Below are 14,288 nucleotides of genomic sequence, written 5' to 3'. Positions count from 1 at the left end.
TCCAGAGATTTACATATTAAGTCTGAATAATCTGCTATAGGCTCTTGCAAACAAAATATCAGCTGACTGGGGACTGCGTTGTTTCATCTTGTACAAGTCGTTAATGTTATGGTGACTGTCAGTTTTCTTTACGTCTAAGAACGTTAGTGTCCTGGCATCACCATCAAGGAAAATATATTCGTTGCAATCCTCAGATAAAACCCATTTCCTTAATTCCCGCGCGGTCGGTTGGTGCAGACCATTCCATGTTGGGTCAAAGTATTTGACAGAATGAGTTCATTGTCACGCCTTCCTAGTAGAGTGTCAACGATCGTCCACGCAATTCTTACCACGGCAGTACCGATATTAAACATCACATCCCAGAGTTTTTTTTCTTCATTATCATAATTCAGTAATAAGGGTAGTCTGGACCTCAACTTGGCCTCGCCAGTGTGGTAGTTTATTTTATATCTGTCATCTCCGTGGGTTTTTTTTCAACAACGATGCGGATTTGAATACCCTCAAAGCACAGACATCGGTTTTTATCATTCACGTTGCCTTTACGTAAACACGTTGGAAATTTAACTTGAAGCCGAATAATTCTTTCTTACAATATCACCTTTTTCAGACACATTAAAGAAGAGTTATAGACATGTGTTGCTTGTGCCCTAAGACATGTCTTGAACGAGCGTCTTAATGGAAACGTTTTACGTATTACACAACTCCAATATTCTTTTGAAACGACTTAGCTCATCAAAATATGTCTCGTGTTAGTTTGGGTATTGGCTTTGGTGGCGGTTTGCTTTGAGGATGTTGTTGTATGAATGATGTAAGCATATCTGCCTGGTGTTGCCCATGGCTGCTCGTTATAATAACGGGCCGGCTTGACCTGGTGTGTCACGTGTTTCTTCAGACTAGATCTGGTGTTCTGTTCCACCTAAAGTGGTGCTATGCGATAAACAGGCTAATAAATACCACTTATAATCAGAAGTTTTACTGTAATTTGCTTAATTTGATTTAAGGACATCCCTGTCATTGCAATGCTCATAACCAACTACAGAGCAGACAAAAACATGACAAATGTGATGATTATTTGGACGGTTCGAACAGTTTCTTTTCAGCCTCGCTTTCACCTGCAGATATCGTGTATCATATCGATATGTAGATCTATTGTAAAAATATTGTTGATGCTGCGAGACTGGCGGGACATATGAACAAATCGCCATACCGAATGTACTACTGTAACCATGAAGCGTCCTACTGTCGTCATGGAGTGTTGTCGTGAAGCGTCGTACTGTAACCATGGAGCGTTGTCCTGTCGTCATGGAGTGTTGTCGTGAAGCGTCGAACTGTAACCATTGGGCGTCGTACTGTAACCATGAAGCGTCGTACTGTAACCTTGAAGCGTCGTACTGTCGTCATGGAGTGTTGTCGTGAAGCGTCGAACTGTAACCATGAAGCGTTGTACTGTCGTCATGGAGTGTTGTCGTGAAGCGTCGAACTGTAACCATGAAGCGTCGTACTGTAACCATGGAGAGGGTTAATATCACATTGTCGTTACATGGCACTTGTGTTTCTTGTAACTCCCTTTTCACGAAACTTAGTATCGTATTGTACTTCGTTTATAGTTTTGTTGCGGTATCGTGATGTCACGAAAGGTGAATTAGTTTACGTCGTTGTGCACTTGGTAGATCAAAATCAGAGCAACACAGTGACTTACATCAAGCACCCATATATACGTTTATTAGGAGTAGATGAGTATTAATTTTTCAACTGAAACAAACATAACAATGTTCAAACACCAGTTAGTTTTTCTTGTACTTATGATTCGCTGTTTGATGTTCATTCGTACATACTACGCTACAAAAACACAGTGATATTTATCGGTTTAGAAAGTGGATCAGCTCTATAAGTTCAACTACATCCAGAGTGTCTTTGAAACGCTGTTACCTGAGAGCGTAACCAGACTGGTAATCATAAATGTAAAAGAATGTTTTTTATGGCATACAGAGTTTGTGTTGTTTTGTTTTTATTACTTCCTGTTTTTGTTTGTATGCTTGTTTGTTTGTTTTCTTGACTCTTATTGCCAGTGATTATTCAATTTTACATTCTTTTCTTTTGTTTGGGTTTTTATGCGTCTATCGGCAGGTAATTGAGACTCATTATTCCCTGGTGTATCTTTTATAATTACAAATCATACGTAACATCATTGCTGCATGGTATGCCTTCATCGTACACGTGTGTGTGTGTGTGTGTGTGTGCGTGCGTGCGAGCGCGCGCGTGCGTGTTAGACAATCTCTAGACAATATCGTTCTTGGGTAACAGATAGACATGACTGGCTGGTGTTGATACCAAGCCAAACACCTTATGTATATTATCTACCAGTACCAAATATTGATGTCAACTACTGCAATGCATGGTCAGTTTCTAAGTCCCATATCTTGTCATAGAAATGAGAAATGCTACTCGTATGTGCGTGAAATATAATAATCACTCAGCCTTCATGGAAATTCATATATCTTTAACTTCAATATCCAAATATTCTATTTGGTTCCATAAAATTAAAGTTCTTATTTTGATCAGTCAGACATTGTAATGGAAGAACTAATATTGGCAGATAATCGCAACATGTGTCAGAGAAAGTCACATCGATACTTTTCAATGCTATGGACGATTGTTGACCTTTAGTTCGCGGTCGATTCCTATTTATATCTGATACGGGCTTCCCCAAGGAGACGGGTGTGGACTAATTGCTCTGCACAGGGGGAGACGCTACCCTGCTAAATTCGTTATTGAGGAGATTTGACAATTCAATTATGAGCCTCCCAACATCTACTTTCGCTTTCCCTTTTCTCTTGTGGGAAGTTACTTAGATGTGAACAGTTATGTTATTAAGGTTTAAATTTATCTGATATTAACGTACATACTGCTGAGAAAAAGAAGTGGAAAGAAAAAGAAAGAAAGACCTTTTAGAGTGGTTTTCGAAAATACAATATTTATCAAAACGCTTAGAAGGTTGACAATACGTACTACATGTATATAAAAACCGTTATATTGTATCAAGTTGGGGGATTAGAGTCAGATCGTCCATGCATCATTCTTCAATTTCCTGGTTTAAATCTAACGTGGTAACGCTGCGAGACTCTATACACAACAACGTTGCAACCTGCAGAAGCCCGTAACTGTCCTGGAAACAGTCGCCGGAAGACTGTCTCCTTAAAGTGCTCAACACAACCCATTGGTTTGAATGTGTACACGCAAGATGACAAGAAACATTTTTCGGTACCCGTAAAAGTGTACGTGTATTATTTGCACCGGATTGTTGCTATGACATGGGGTGTTGCTGGTCAGTGAAATGATAGTTTTCAGTGGAGGGAGTACAGGAGAGATGGGTGCGATCAGCGGGTCCTCATCCACTGCATGGCTGTCAACAGCTGAAAGACCTCTGAGCAAACAGTGGCAGCGGAATCCACATGGTGTCATCCGGTCGCTGACATCATCCGTTTACGTGGAATATTAACTCATCATTATAGTGAAACAAATTACCATTGACAATATTAGTCAGCTGGTTCCACACCGAACGTTCGCGATGCAAGAGGAAATTAATCAAATTAAGTAGTCTCAGAGCTCCCTGTTATGAAGTGTTAGTTAGTAGTTAGTTTTGTGTTCGAACACACATTCAAGTTGTACTGGGTGTGAAAGTTTTGACTCCTAGAACATGACTTGAACATTCATATTCTTAGTCATATTCCGTGTGATGAGGTTTTCACCATTCGTTCATTTCCAAGCGTCAATACAAGAGTATTTCCCTTTTTGATTTGCTTTGATGTGTTTAGTGACAGGTACGGCAGGATACGCTCACCTTTCCTGAACACGTTGCCCATGAACATCCTGGTTAGAACTGGTCTTCAGTGACCTTAAGAGACCACCAACGGGACTAGTTGATCACACTCGTCGGCTTGGCTGACACATGTCATCGTACTAATTGCATATCGCCTCGATTAGTAATAGACAACCGCCATATAGCTGGAACATTGATGAGTGCAGCGTTACACAACAAACAGACACATTTCCACTGCCACACTTGGAAGATTCTTAAACATATTCCCGGTTACAATATCCTGTCGTTTGTCTAATATGATACGTGGACATTTAAATGTCAGATGTCTTTCTCCGATTACAGGTTCAGTCCCACATCCAGCTTACAGAAGCAGTCTACAGATAATGGACAAATAACAGACCAGTGAAAGACCAGTGACTGACCAGTAAACGATCAGTAAGGGATAGACGACTGAGAGAAATGAATAACCGTAATTAACAATAATTGATAGTTATCAAAAACATTTAACAAGTTGTCGAATTCGTTTGGTGGAATAAGCTCCATCACATATCTTTATAACCTTTCATTTCTCAGAGTTCCAATACTTTCTTCATTACATGTTACAATTATATAACCGTTTTAACGCCTTTAACATTTAGTTTGCACAGGGCTCCATTTAACTACATTGAATTGCTCTGGACTGTGTTGTACAGGCGTCAAATATTTACACTTCCTCTTGTTTACAAATATAAATATTGAAAGGTTTGAAAGATTTTTATTCAAAATGTGTTGAACTTCCAATCATTGCTTAACCTAAAATAGTGCAGGCAGTTTCAATCAGACATGGTGATATACGATACAGCATAAGATGATACTGTTTCGAATCAAACAATTGTTCGGAAATGTCAACATAGGGACCTATGTTGGGAAACGATTGCATCAAGTTTCTTTAACAGAAACCTTACAACCAGAACAAGTCTACAACGACCACGTTCAGCTAACTGGGTTGGTCCAGTTAGTGATGTCTGGTAAGGAGGCTTAGGATTTGTCACCTAATTTGATCAATTATTGTTGATCACTTCAGTTGACACAGCGACAGTGTCCAGTCTCTCTGGACATGGCCTGGCCGCAGTGACGTCATCATGTCCTTTTGACCCGGCCAGCGGTGGAGAAATTAGATCCAAGGGACGATTAAAATCATAAGCGACCAACTCTCAGCGGTAATGATAGCATTATAGTGACCACTCGTGTCCAGATAATGGTCGCTTGACCAACGCCAGTAAAATATCAACCAGCCATTAGCAAAATAAGTTGATATTAAAAGTGATTCTGACTCTACTAATACGAAACGTGATCTCTTTAATGCTCTTTCTTATTGATCCAATTCCGCTTGTTGTTGGATTTTAGTTTTCGATAGTTTAGGGGTGGGACAGATATCTCCCTAATCCTTATTCCGTGAAGTGAAATAAGCAGTGGCGACCAGAAATCTTGAGTTAATATTGGTATTTGACTATGAAGAGTTCATGTAGACCAACCCCTTGGTACATTAGGTGACACAAAAGGAAGGAACGTTGCATGTGGTGATGTGAGTTTTAAAAATGACCCATTCGTATTCACTAGTAGCAGCACTTCTCCGTGGTCCAGTTTCCAATAGGACAAATGATCTACACCTGGAACATCATAACTGTCTGTATAAAACGACAAATCGGTTTATGTAATAGGAAACATGAAACACAAACACTGATAACAACAGATCATCCTCTGAAATACAACCACTAATAAAAACAGTCTCGGTCATAATTGAAACACAACCACTGATGACAATAACACTCGATTATCCTGTGAAACAAGTCTGGTGATGACAATCAGTCTCCTCTGAAACACAACCAATGATAACATCCAGTCTCCACAACCCTGTGAATCTAAACCACTGATGACAACCAGTCTCCTCTGAAACACAACCACTGATAACAACCAGTCCCCCAGTCTCCTCTGAAACACAACCACTGATAACAACCAGTCTCCTGTGAAACGCAACCAGTGAGATAACAACCAGTCTTAATCGTAGTAAAGCCACCGATGTCTTGCCGCAAGAGGCGACTTGATGCCCATGATGTGAATCACTGGATTTTCTGATCTAAAGTCGATTTATTAACAGTTCTTACTGATTTTGAATGAGGCGTTAAAACAAACAAATGTCAAAGCAGTATGACACTTGAATGGGTAACACCTTCAGTGGCAGCTTTTGTGGTTTCGTTTGCATGTATAAGCGGTCCATCATTTCTAGTTAGATTTTGCCATAATATACGCCTGAATTAAGCAATAACTCGTCTATACAACCATTTCATATATGTGTGTATTTAGACTGACGTAGTGTTCAATCACACACAAAAACATGTTCTATCAATGTGTTGCCGAATACTTTGGAGCCATTTTAGAATGATGAATGAGAATGTTGCTTGCAAGATAACGAAAAAATATTGAAAATTATTAACGTTTCTTACAAAGTGCGTTTCTTGCTACACTAACCCAAAATCTATACAGTGGTAATATCTGTGCAACTTCAGATGTTCCTTTTCTTTAACAATACATTATACATCAAAAGCATTAGGATGGCGGTTCTGTATAATGGTAGTCTGGTATATGTCTTGTACCAGTATTTCAGGGAACGTTAAAAGTATTTACACTCGGTGGGTGTGTTCCAGATTCGCCTCCTTCAATGCTGGATGCAAGATGAAAATATAAGAACCACTCTCATGCTAGGAATACATACACAACGTCAATGTCGTGTTTAATATCCAGTCTTCGTATTGTGCCAGGAGGTAACAAATACTGAACACTTTGGAATCAGTTTCAAAGACTGAAATATAAGTTGTGGTTTGAATTATCAAACCGTTCATTAAACCGTCAAACACGTTATTAAACATGCCTGCGAATGTAATCGGAATGCATACGCATATGATAACAAACTATATGGCGATATCGTCTCATCACACCTCAAATCATATCACATCACCGCCCATCACCGCACCTCAATCTACCTCACCGAATGGCACCGCACCCCACCGCTTGTCGCTCAACCTTCCTCTGTCTGACTTCCCCTCGCCCCACCTATCACCGATGGTATTAGAACCGGTGTCCGTGGTATTTTAGACTTGCAGGTCCTGTTTCTCAGTGGCGTACAGATATTCTGTAAATATAGTAAACCAGACTACTCCCTCATATCCCATCTCATGATGTCCTGACATCGTGCTTTGTACCGTGATGTACCGGGTTGCGTGCCTTGGGACAGACCTGATTATATTACTACTTTTCACCATCCGGTATCGGTGGGTTTCACCAAGGTGTTGTCCATAAGTTGCTATATCTGGAATACTGTTTGAAGGGGAAGCAGGGTTAGGTCCAGACTGAAGACCAAATAGTGTAGTAGACTTTTCGCATCGTCGCAATGTGCCTACACATATGTACTCGGGAAAAAATGAAAATCAATTTCCAAAAATATAGAAGACCGTTACTGATTCTAACCTGTTTACTGCGTTCCCTGCTTGACAAAGGTTCAACAATATGTATCGAAAAGACGTGAAAACTCGTGAAACAGAGAAGTTGTTATCCAGAAGGTTTGTCTATACTGTACTTCCCAACTTCTAAATGCCACTCAAAGAAATTTCCAATAATCCACAAATTTATTAGAAAGAAACTTTAAACATAAAAAGATCAGATGATTATGCCCTTGAGTCAAATAAGTAATTTTTTAAGCATTCTTTTGATTTGTTTTAGATTCAATCCGATACCCCCTTCATATCATTTTCCTAATCAGAAAGTATAATTCTCATAAAGCTGAAACTTTGCTTACTCTAGTAATCAATCAAACCTTTATAAGTCTGCTCATACGTGAAACTGTAATTCAATTCGCCGCTGACATATCTGCCTGGAATAAACCCTCCGCATCATTTTTGCACCATTTCCTTTAGGCCAGGGAAACTCTCCACACGCTCCGTCACCAAAATAGTCAGGCCAAATTTAAAAGCGACCAGTGCTTGCATCAACGGTCTCGTGAACTTCCTTTGTGTATATATTTCTATTACTTTCAGGAACTTTCAGTTTAGAACTCGACACCGCCGTCGGCGTCATCGTCATCGTGGAGAATTGGTCGACGTCGTTTCCGTCAGTCGTTTTAGTGTTGTCAACGTAACGCCGCAGTTATTTACCTGAAGAAAAAAGAAAGAAATTTCCGGTAAACTTCTCATTGAAGCACTGAAACTGTCTTAGTTTTATATATATATTGTCTTTTTAACTCTCATCGCATCTGAATTGTATGATCGCAAAATTTATGATATTTTCTTATTCCTATAGCAACTTCTTACCTGAAATGCCTAATCAGTTGTCATAATCACAAATGTAAATAATATAATTACAAGTTTGAAATTATTATAGTTATGTCTTAGTCCTTTTAGTTCCGACAGTTGAATATTCTCTCGCCGTCATCTGCAGGTGTTGCCATTCGGGTCATTCCGGGACAAACCTAACAGTTTTTGAGTTGGTGTCAAAGTGTCTCTTACAAAATCCACTTTCAGCAAAAGAATCAAAACATTTTCTTTTACAGTTGAAGTCTTACTTGCACAACTTATTGTATTTTGCGTCAATTATTAGTCTCAAATGTACGTCGCCCTCTTTGATCAATGTTTCTTCTTTCACCCATAGTAGCTTTCTGTAACGTAAAAACTTAGAGGAGTTGAAAGAAGAAAATGCTGATTGATCTTATCTGTTGTCTTGTTTCCTGAACTAGAAAGTTTGCCCGGGCTTGGATCTCGATGTCTCGGTGTTAGGCAGGAGATTTCCCATGGCGTATGTTCTTGTGAAATATTTTAGTTGAGCCACTCTACCCGTGGTTGGATCGGCGGGTGGCTTAGTGGTGAAAACGTTGGCTTCGCCACATGGGTACAGTATGCGAAGCCCATTTCTTATGTCTTGTGACGTGATATGGGATTTTCGCCACTTTTAGCACTAACCAAGTAATATCACTGAGGGAGACACCAGAGATGGACGTCACGAGGGGTGACAAGTGGTGAAGATCCGGGTTAGAATGTATCTTCAGCAACCCATTCTTGTCGTGAGAAAGGACTAATGGGGTCGGGTCGTCAGGACTTGTCTGTGGGAACAATATAAGGGTTAACTGACCGACCCTATTACTAGACTTGTCTGTGGGAACAATATAAGGGTTAACTGACCGACCCTACTACTGGACTTGTCTGTAGGAACAATATAGGGGTTAACTGACCGACCTTACTACTAGACTTGTCTGTGGGAACAATAAAAGGGTTCACTGACTTACTGAGGAATAATGAATTCTGTTAGTGTGGAAATATTGATAAGTTGCAGCCTTTTGGTACACACCTTTGTGGATACTTCCTGTACATTCATGGCATTTAAATGTTGTTACGGTTGAGAAATTGCTTTGATAAATGGCATGTGAGACCCATTTAAACAAAGAAAAATTTTAATACATGTGTAACAAATACACATCACAGGGGTTTTTTTTGATAAGTGGACTTTGACACCAGATAGAAGCACAGGATTATATGCGGAACATGGGCCTTTATTCGGAAATTATTAAACGTGCCAGTCATGTGGAACAGAAAATCACAAGGCAGTAAGTGAAGAAAATCTTACTGACACTACTTTCACGAATATTGCAATGACTATACAATGAATCGGAACGCATACGAAACTTTGAAATGTTTAAAAATTGGTCATGAGAACTGTGGGGTTCAAATAGAAACCATATAATATATGCTCTCTGGTTGAAACGAGCCAGTCCATCGCACAAAGTATCATCGCAGTTGACACCATTTGCTTTTTCATCTATGGGGTTTCTAACATGTCAATCAAACAGCTCAGTTTTACCGAAAGGACCTTCGACATCAACGGCGCTTGCGACATCATCGTCTCCGTCCATGGCCCCCTCCTCCAAACCTACATTGCATCCGAGACTCCCTCGTAGTCGACTGTTCAGCCACCTTTTCTCCAGTCGCAACAGTACCAGTACGTTGGACACGTTTGACACGCTTTGGAAGTAAGTAAAAGCTTCTGTTTGGAACGAAATTCAGAAAATTTCAAACGAGAAGGCTTGCTTACTGAAAACCACAGTATAAAGTACCAGGCCAGAGGTCCGATATTGTCCCAGGCATGACGCAAACCGGTGCTAACATACTTAGAATACCATATTTAGCAGTCATTTCGCAGTTTGGCATTTGGTTGATTGACTGTGAGTCATGGTCTAATCCCGACTGCCTCCGAATGAATGTTGTTTAATGCTTTGTCCTTACATGTCAGCAACTGAGCGAGTCTGGGCCACGAATACCGGTAATTGAAGGACTGAGGGGGACACACAATCAGCAGGGTGACAGATATAACAGATGTTAGCCAATTGGCGTGACAGCTAAATGTTTACAGCGTCCGCTCGTCACGCTGACATCATAGAATGTGGGAGACCATTTTCAAGTGACCTTCGTCGTGATTTTTCTGGAATATTGTTAAAATGGGCGAAAGACCTCTCATCATCGTCAAAGATGTACATATTAGTCACCTCTGCTACACCTCTAACACCGGTCTGACCCTTGTCCCCAGAGCTGCAAGCTGTTGTTTACATAGACACTGAATTTAGGTTAATATTGCATTTTTTAATCCTGTTTGTTGATGTGGTGGAAATCATCATTGGTGTATGACTCATGGTTAATCGCTTCTAACATCTGGCCCCTCTTATTGAAAGACATGTTTAAAAAAACAGGTATAGAGAATTTGAAAGCTAATTAAAGCATCCGTTTGAAATTTTCCATATGCTTTCTGTCCATCGTACTAATAATCATCCTAATGTTTCATTGTGTATGCAAAGACATTAGATTGAATTCAATTAACTATGGCCATGATTGAAAAAAAGCATTAATACGAGAGTCACCGCCGGTGTCGAGCCGAAAATGACCTCATGTAAAGCAATGTCGCTGAATGCATGCGCGTTCCTACAGCCATCTGTCTATAATACTCAAGCGGCTTTGTACTCAAGCGGCCAACCTTAGTGCCATTTTAATTCATGTTTAATTGATCACGCAGAGGTCTTTTTAATGCGTTGAAAGGTTAATACATGCAAGAGAATTGCAAAGTTCCACTCCCTCCTTTAAATTTGGGGAAATATTTTAGAGAGCTGGCTTTTTTTCGAATTTGAGGACAAAAGACAAGTTTGTGACTAATGGGTCGTGTGATTGTTTGATAACGCACTGTGACGAGGAGGGAGTTTGGTTGTGGGTATCAAAGAATAACTCATCAGTCGAGGATGTGTTTCAATGATATTCGAGATATGGTCAGGATGAGCCTGAGTTTCATCACAGTGATATTGGAAACGATATCAATATGCGCATCATGTTAAGGGAAAAAATGAATTAAAAAGGTTGTTTGAAATAATTGGATTGAATTTTGTTCAAGTTCTTGTGAATACAACATGAACCGCTAATGTCAAAAGCAATATTTGAACTGTTTTTTCAAGTGTATTTTTAAGTTCAATTGGACTTAAATTCAAACAGAAACAGCGAAATCTTCTTAGTCAAAACCCTTTAACTAGAAATCCTACGGAGAATGGGCAGTCCACACAGATTCAAGTGAATGTCACAAATACTTCATGAAAATTATTTCTTTGTTCTGGATATGTAATGATCCCAAAGATAACACTGTAAACGTCGATGTCTGGAACATCGGGGTTTAGTTACAACGTGTTTGAAAGTGGCGTAAAACTAAACTCAATCACTCACAGTTACAGCTGCACTGTGGCATACATACGATAGCTTGGACATCTTGTAATAATATCGTCATGCATGCATGTATTGTCATCGCTCGAATGTGCACAATAGCCTCGCGAGCGTCATCAAGGGTATGCATGGATGTAAAGAAAGCCAAAACAACCAACAGAGAAGATATTTCTTAACTTTTCCAATATAGCCCAAAAATAATTTATGGATTTGTTCTTAAAGCTTCTATTTGGTAAAATTCAAATCAAAATGTCATTCTTTGGGTGAACACTCCCTGGTCACCCAGTGTGCATCATCTGTCGGGGTCAGGCAGGGCTACTCATTGCCAGTTTGTTTTCGTAAGTGTGATCATTAGGATCGTGGATGATGAAAAGCAATTAGCCGGAAAGGAACCTTTCGCAAAGAAATAGGCTCAAACCGATTTTTGCCAAAACGACACGAAACGTGCCATTGTAAATCAATCATTGTAACATCTTCCTTTCGTCCAATCGGCTGTCACTCTTTGTGGGGTACTGTCATAAGCTGATATAAGGGAGTAAAGTATAGAGTTAATAGTGGCGTGCTGCTCTCCCGCTTCATGAGAGCCATACAGTATGACAGCATGACAGGTCTGAACAAACTCTTGACTGTACCATTCCTATAGAATAACATCCAATATTTTTAACGTGAAGGCTCCCTTTAATTTATGTGGGAGTCTTGACTAAGGAGGTTTCGTTGTTCATGTTTAAATTTACATTCAAGTCCAATTGAACCTTAAAAATACTCAAAAAAACGTTCAAATATTGCTTTTGACAATGGCGGTTCATGTAGTGGACTCAAGACACTTGCACACCCTTCAATCCAACTATTTCAAAACAACCTTTTTCCTTCATTTTCCCCTTAACATGATGCGCATATTGATATCGTTTTCAATATCGATCTGCAGTCACGGTTACTGGAACTCGAGGATTTGGATACAGAGAGACAGAGAATTTGTGCCAGAATTTGGTGAAGATATGAACGAACTGCCCTGAGAATAAAGGCATCAGGTTGTGTTTATTACATAAATGATTAAGTGAATTGGTATTTGAGAACAACAGTCTTACAACATAAAAGCGCCTGCATGTGCAGCTCGAGTGAATCAGAGCTGTGGAAAAGATTATCAGTTGAACAAGGTTTGGTTTCTCTACGGCCTAAATGCTCCCTCAAAATCAGCTGGTAGTTGCAACAGAATATATGTACTGAAAGTCGGGGTGGCTGAGCGGGCTAGGCACCTGAGTTTGTGTGCTGGCGATTAGGTGCCTGACCCTGAGAGTGAGAATTCGAATCCCGAATAGGACTCTACTCAAAAAAGTGCTAGAATTTGTACTTTACGAAGAAAGTGTAATCCAAAAAAATAGCATATGTTAGAATTATATTATACGTTCGATTTAATCGTGTACTTAACGTAAAGTGAGTTGTATCTGGATTTGCTATAATCAGAGACCATATATTAGATATAATAAATAATTATATGGTCTCTGCTATAATCTTCACTTGAATATAACATGTGTAAGTAGATCAGTTCCTTGTCTGTAGAGTTTCTGTTTCAGAACAGTGTTGTCTCAGTCTGTCACCAATCTTCCAGTATGTATATGATCACGCTGACATCAGGTGCATTCGATACACGCAACCGATGACATGTGTCGACAAAGTCAGCGAGTCTGGGCACCCGTTAGTCGCCTCCGAACAAGCACGGGTTGCTGAAGACCCATTCTAACCAGGATCTTCACAGGTCCTATCTATACTCCGGGAGACAATCCGTGTTCCGATGCGCTCAAGCTTATCTCCCCTGATGTTTCATGTATAATGAACGACTCACGGGGCCAAACGCTTATTCATAGTCAAAAGCATTCTTCGGAAAATGCATGATTCGACTTGCGTAAACCAAATAAAAAAGAGCCGTTTTTCTTCGCTTTGGGATAATTTGGGACGTCATTCGTGACAGTACCCGATGCAAATAGATTTGCTTGAATGGTAAACTAGGACTGACAGTGTAGACTGAAGACTAGAAAATTGGCCGAACGAATATCCATGCTCGGAGCATAACTTTGTTTGTTTGTTTGTTTGTTTGTTTGTTTGTTTGTTTGTTTGTCATGTTCAACTACTCTTAGCATCATTCCAGGTATAGGACGATGGTCTGCAGACAACCGAATCTGGATCCAGCAACCGGTTGGTGGAGGGAGGGGGAGAGGAGGGGGTGTACGTGTTTCTTGACAGGGGGTGGAGAGCAAAGGGATGTCAAGATGAGGTCAAAAGATCAGAAACGGAAAAAGCACGTGCATGCATGTTATCATGCGTACTTATATGTTTGTGCATTCCCGTGGACACGTGCATTTGTTGGCGCTGAGTTTGTGTTCGTGTATGACGCTTCTGATGTTTGTATCTGTACAATGTACAGCTGACATACAACACTGGGAAGTGTCCGTGACCTCCTCTCGGCCTCGACATAATACACTTTACACCGCGCCGATGAGCCGAACTCGACAATCCAGCCTTTATCGTGTCATATAAAGAATTATCGACGTAATGGGGGATTATGCGTGACGTTTTGTTCTCAAAATAGAATAACAATGGCGCTTAAAGGAAACACTATACAAGGCATTATTTAATGCCAAAACAATTTAATTTCCTTAAAATGGGAGGTTTGTGGGAATTATAACAATCCAGTATGA

This window comes from Haliotis asinina, chromosome 2 (genome assembly GCF_037392515.1).
Source record: "Haliotis asinina isolate JCU_RB_2024 chromosome 2, JCU_Hal_asi_v2, whole genome shotgun sequence".
NCBI lineage: Eukaryota > Metazoa > Mollusca > Gastropoda > Lepetellida > Haliotidae > Haliotis > Haliotis asinina.
Note: the sequence above shows the minus strand (reverse complement) of the source record.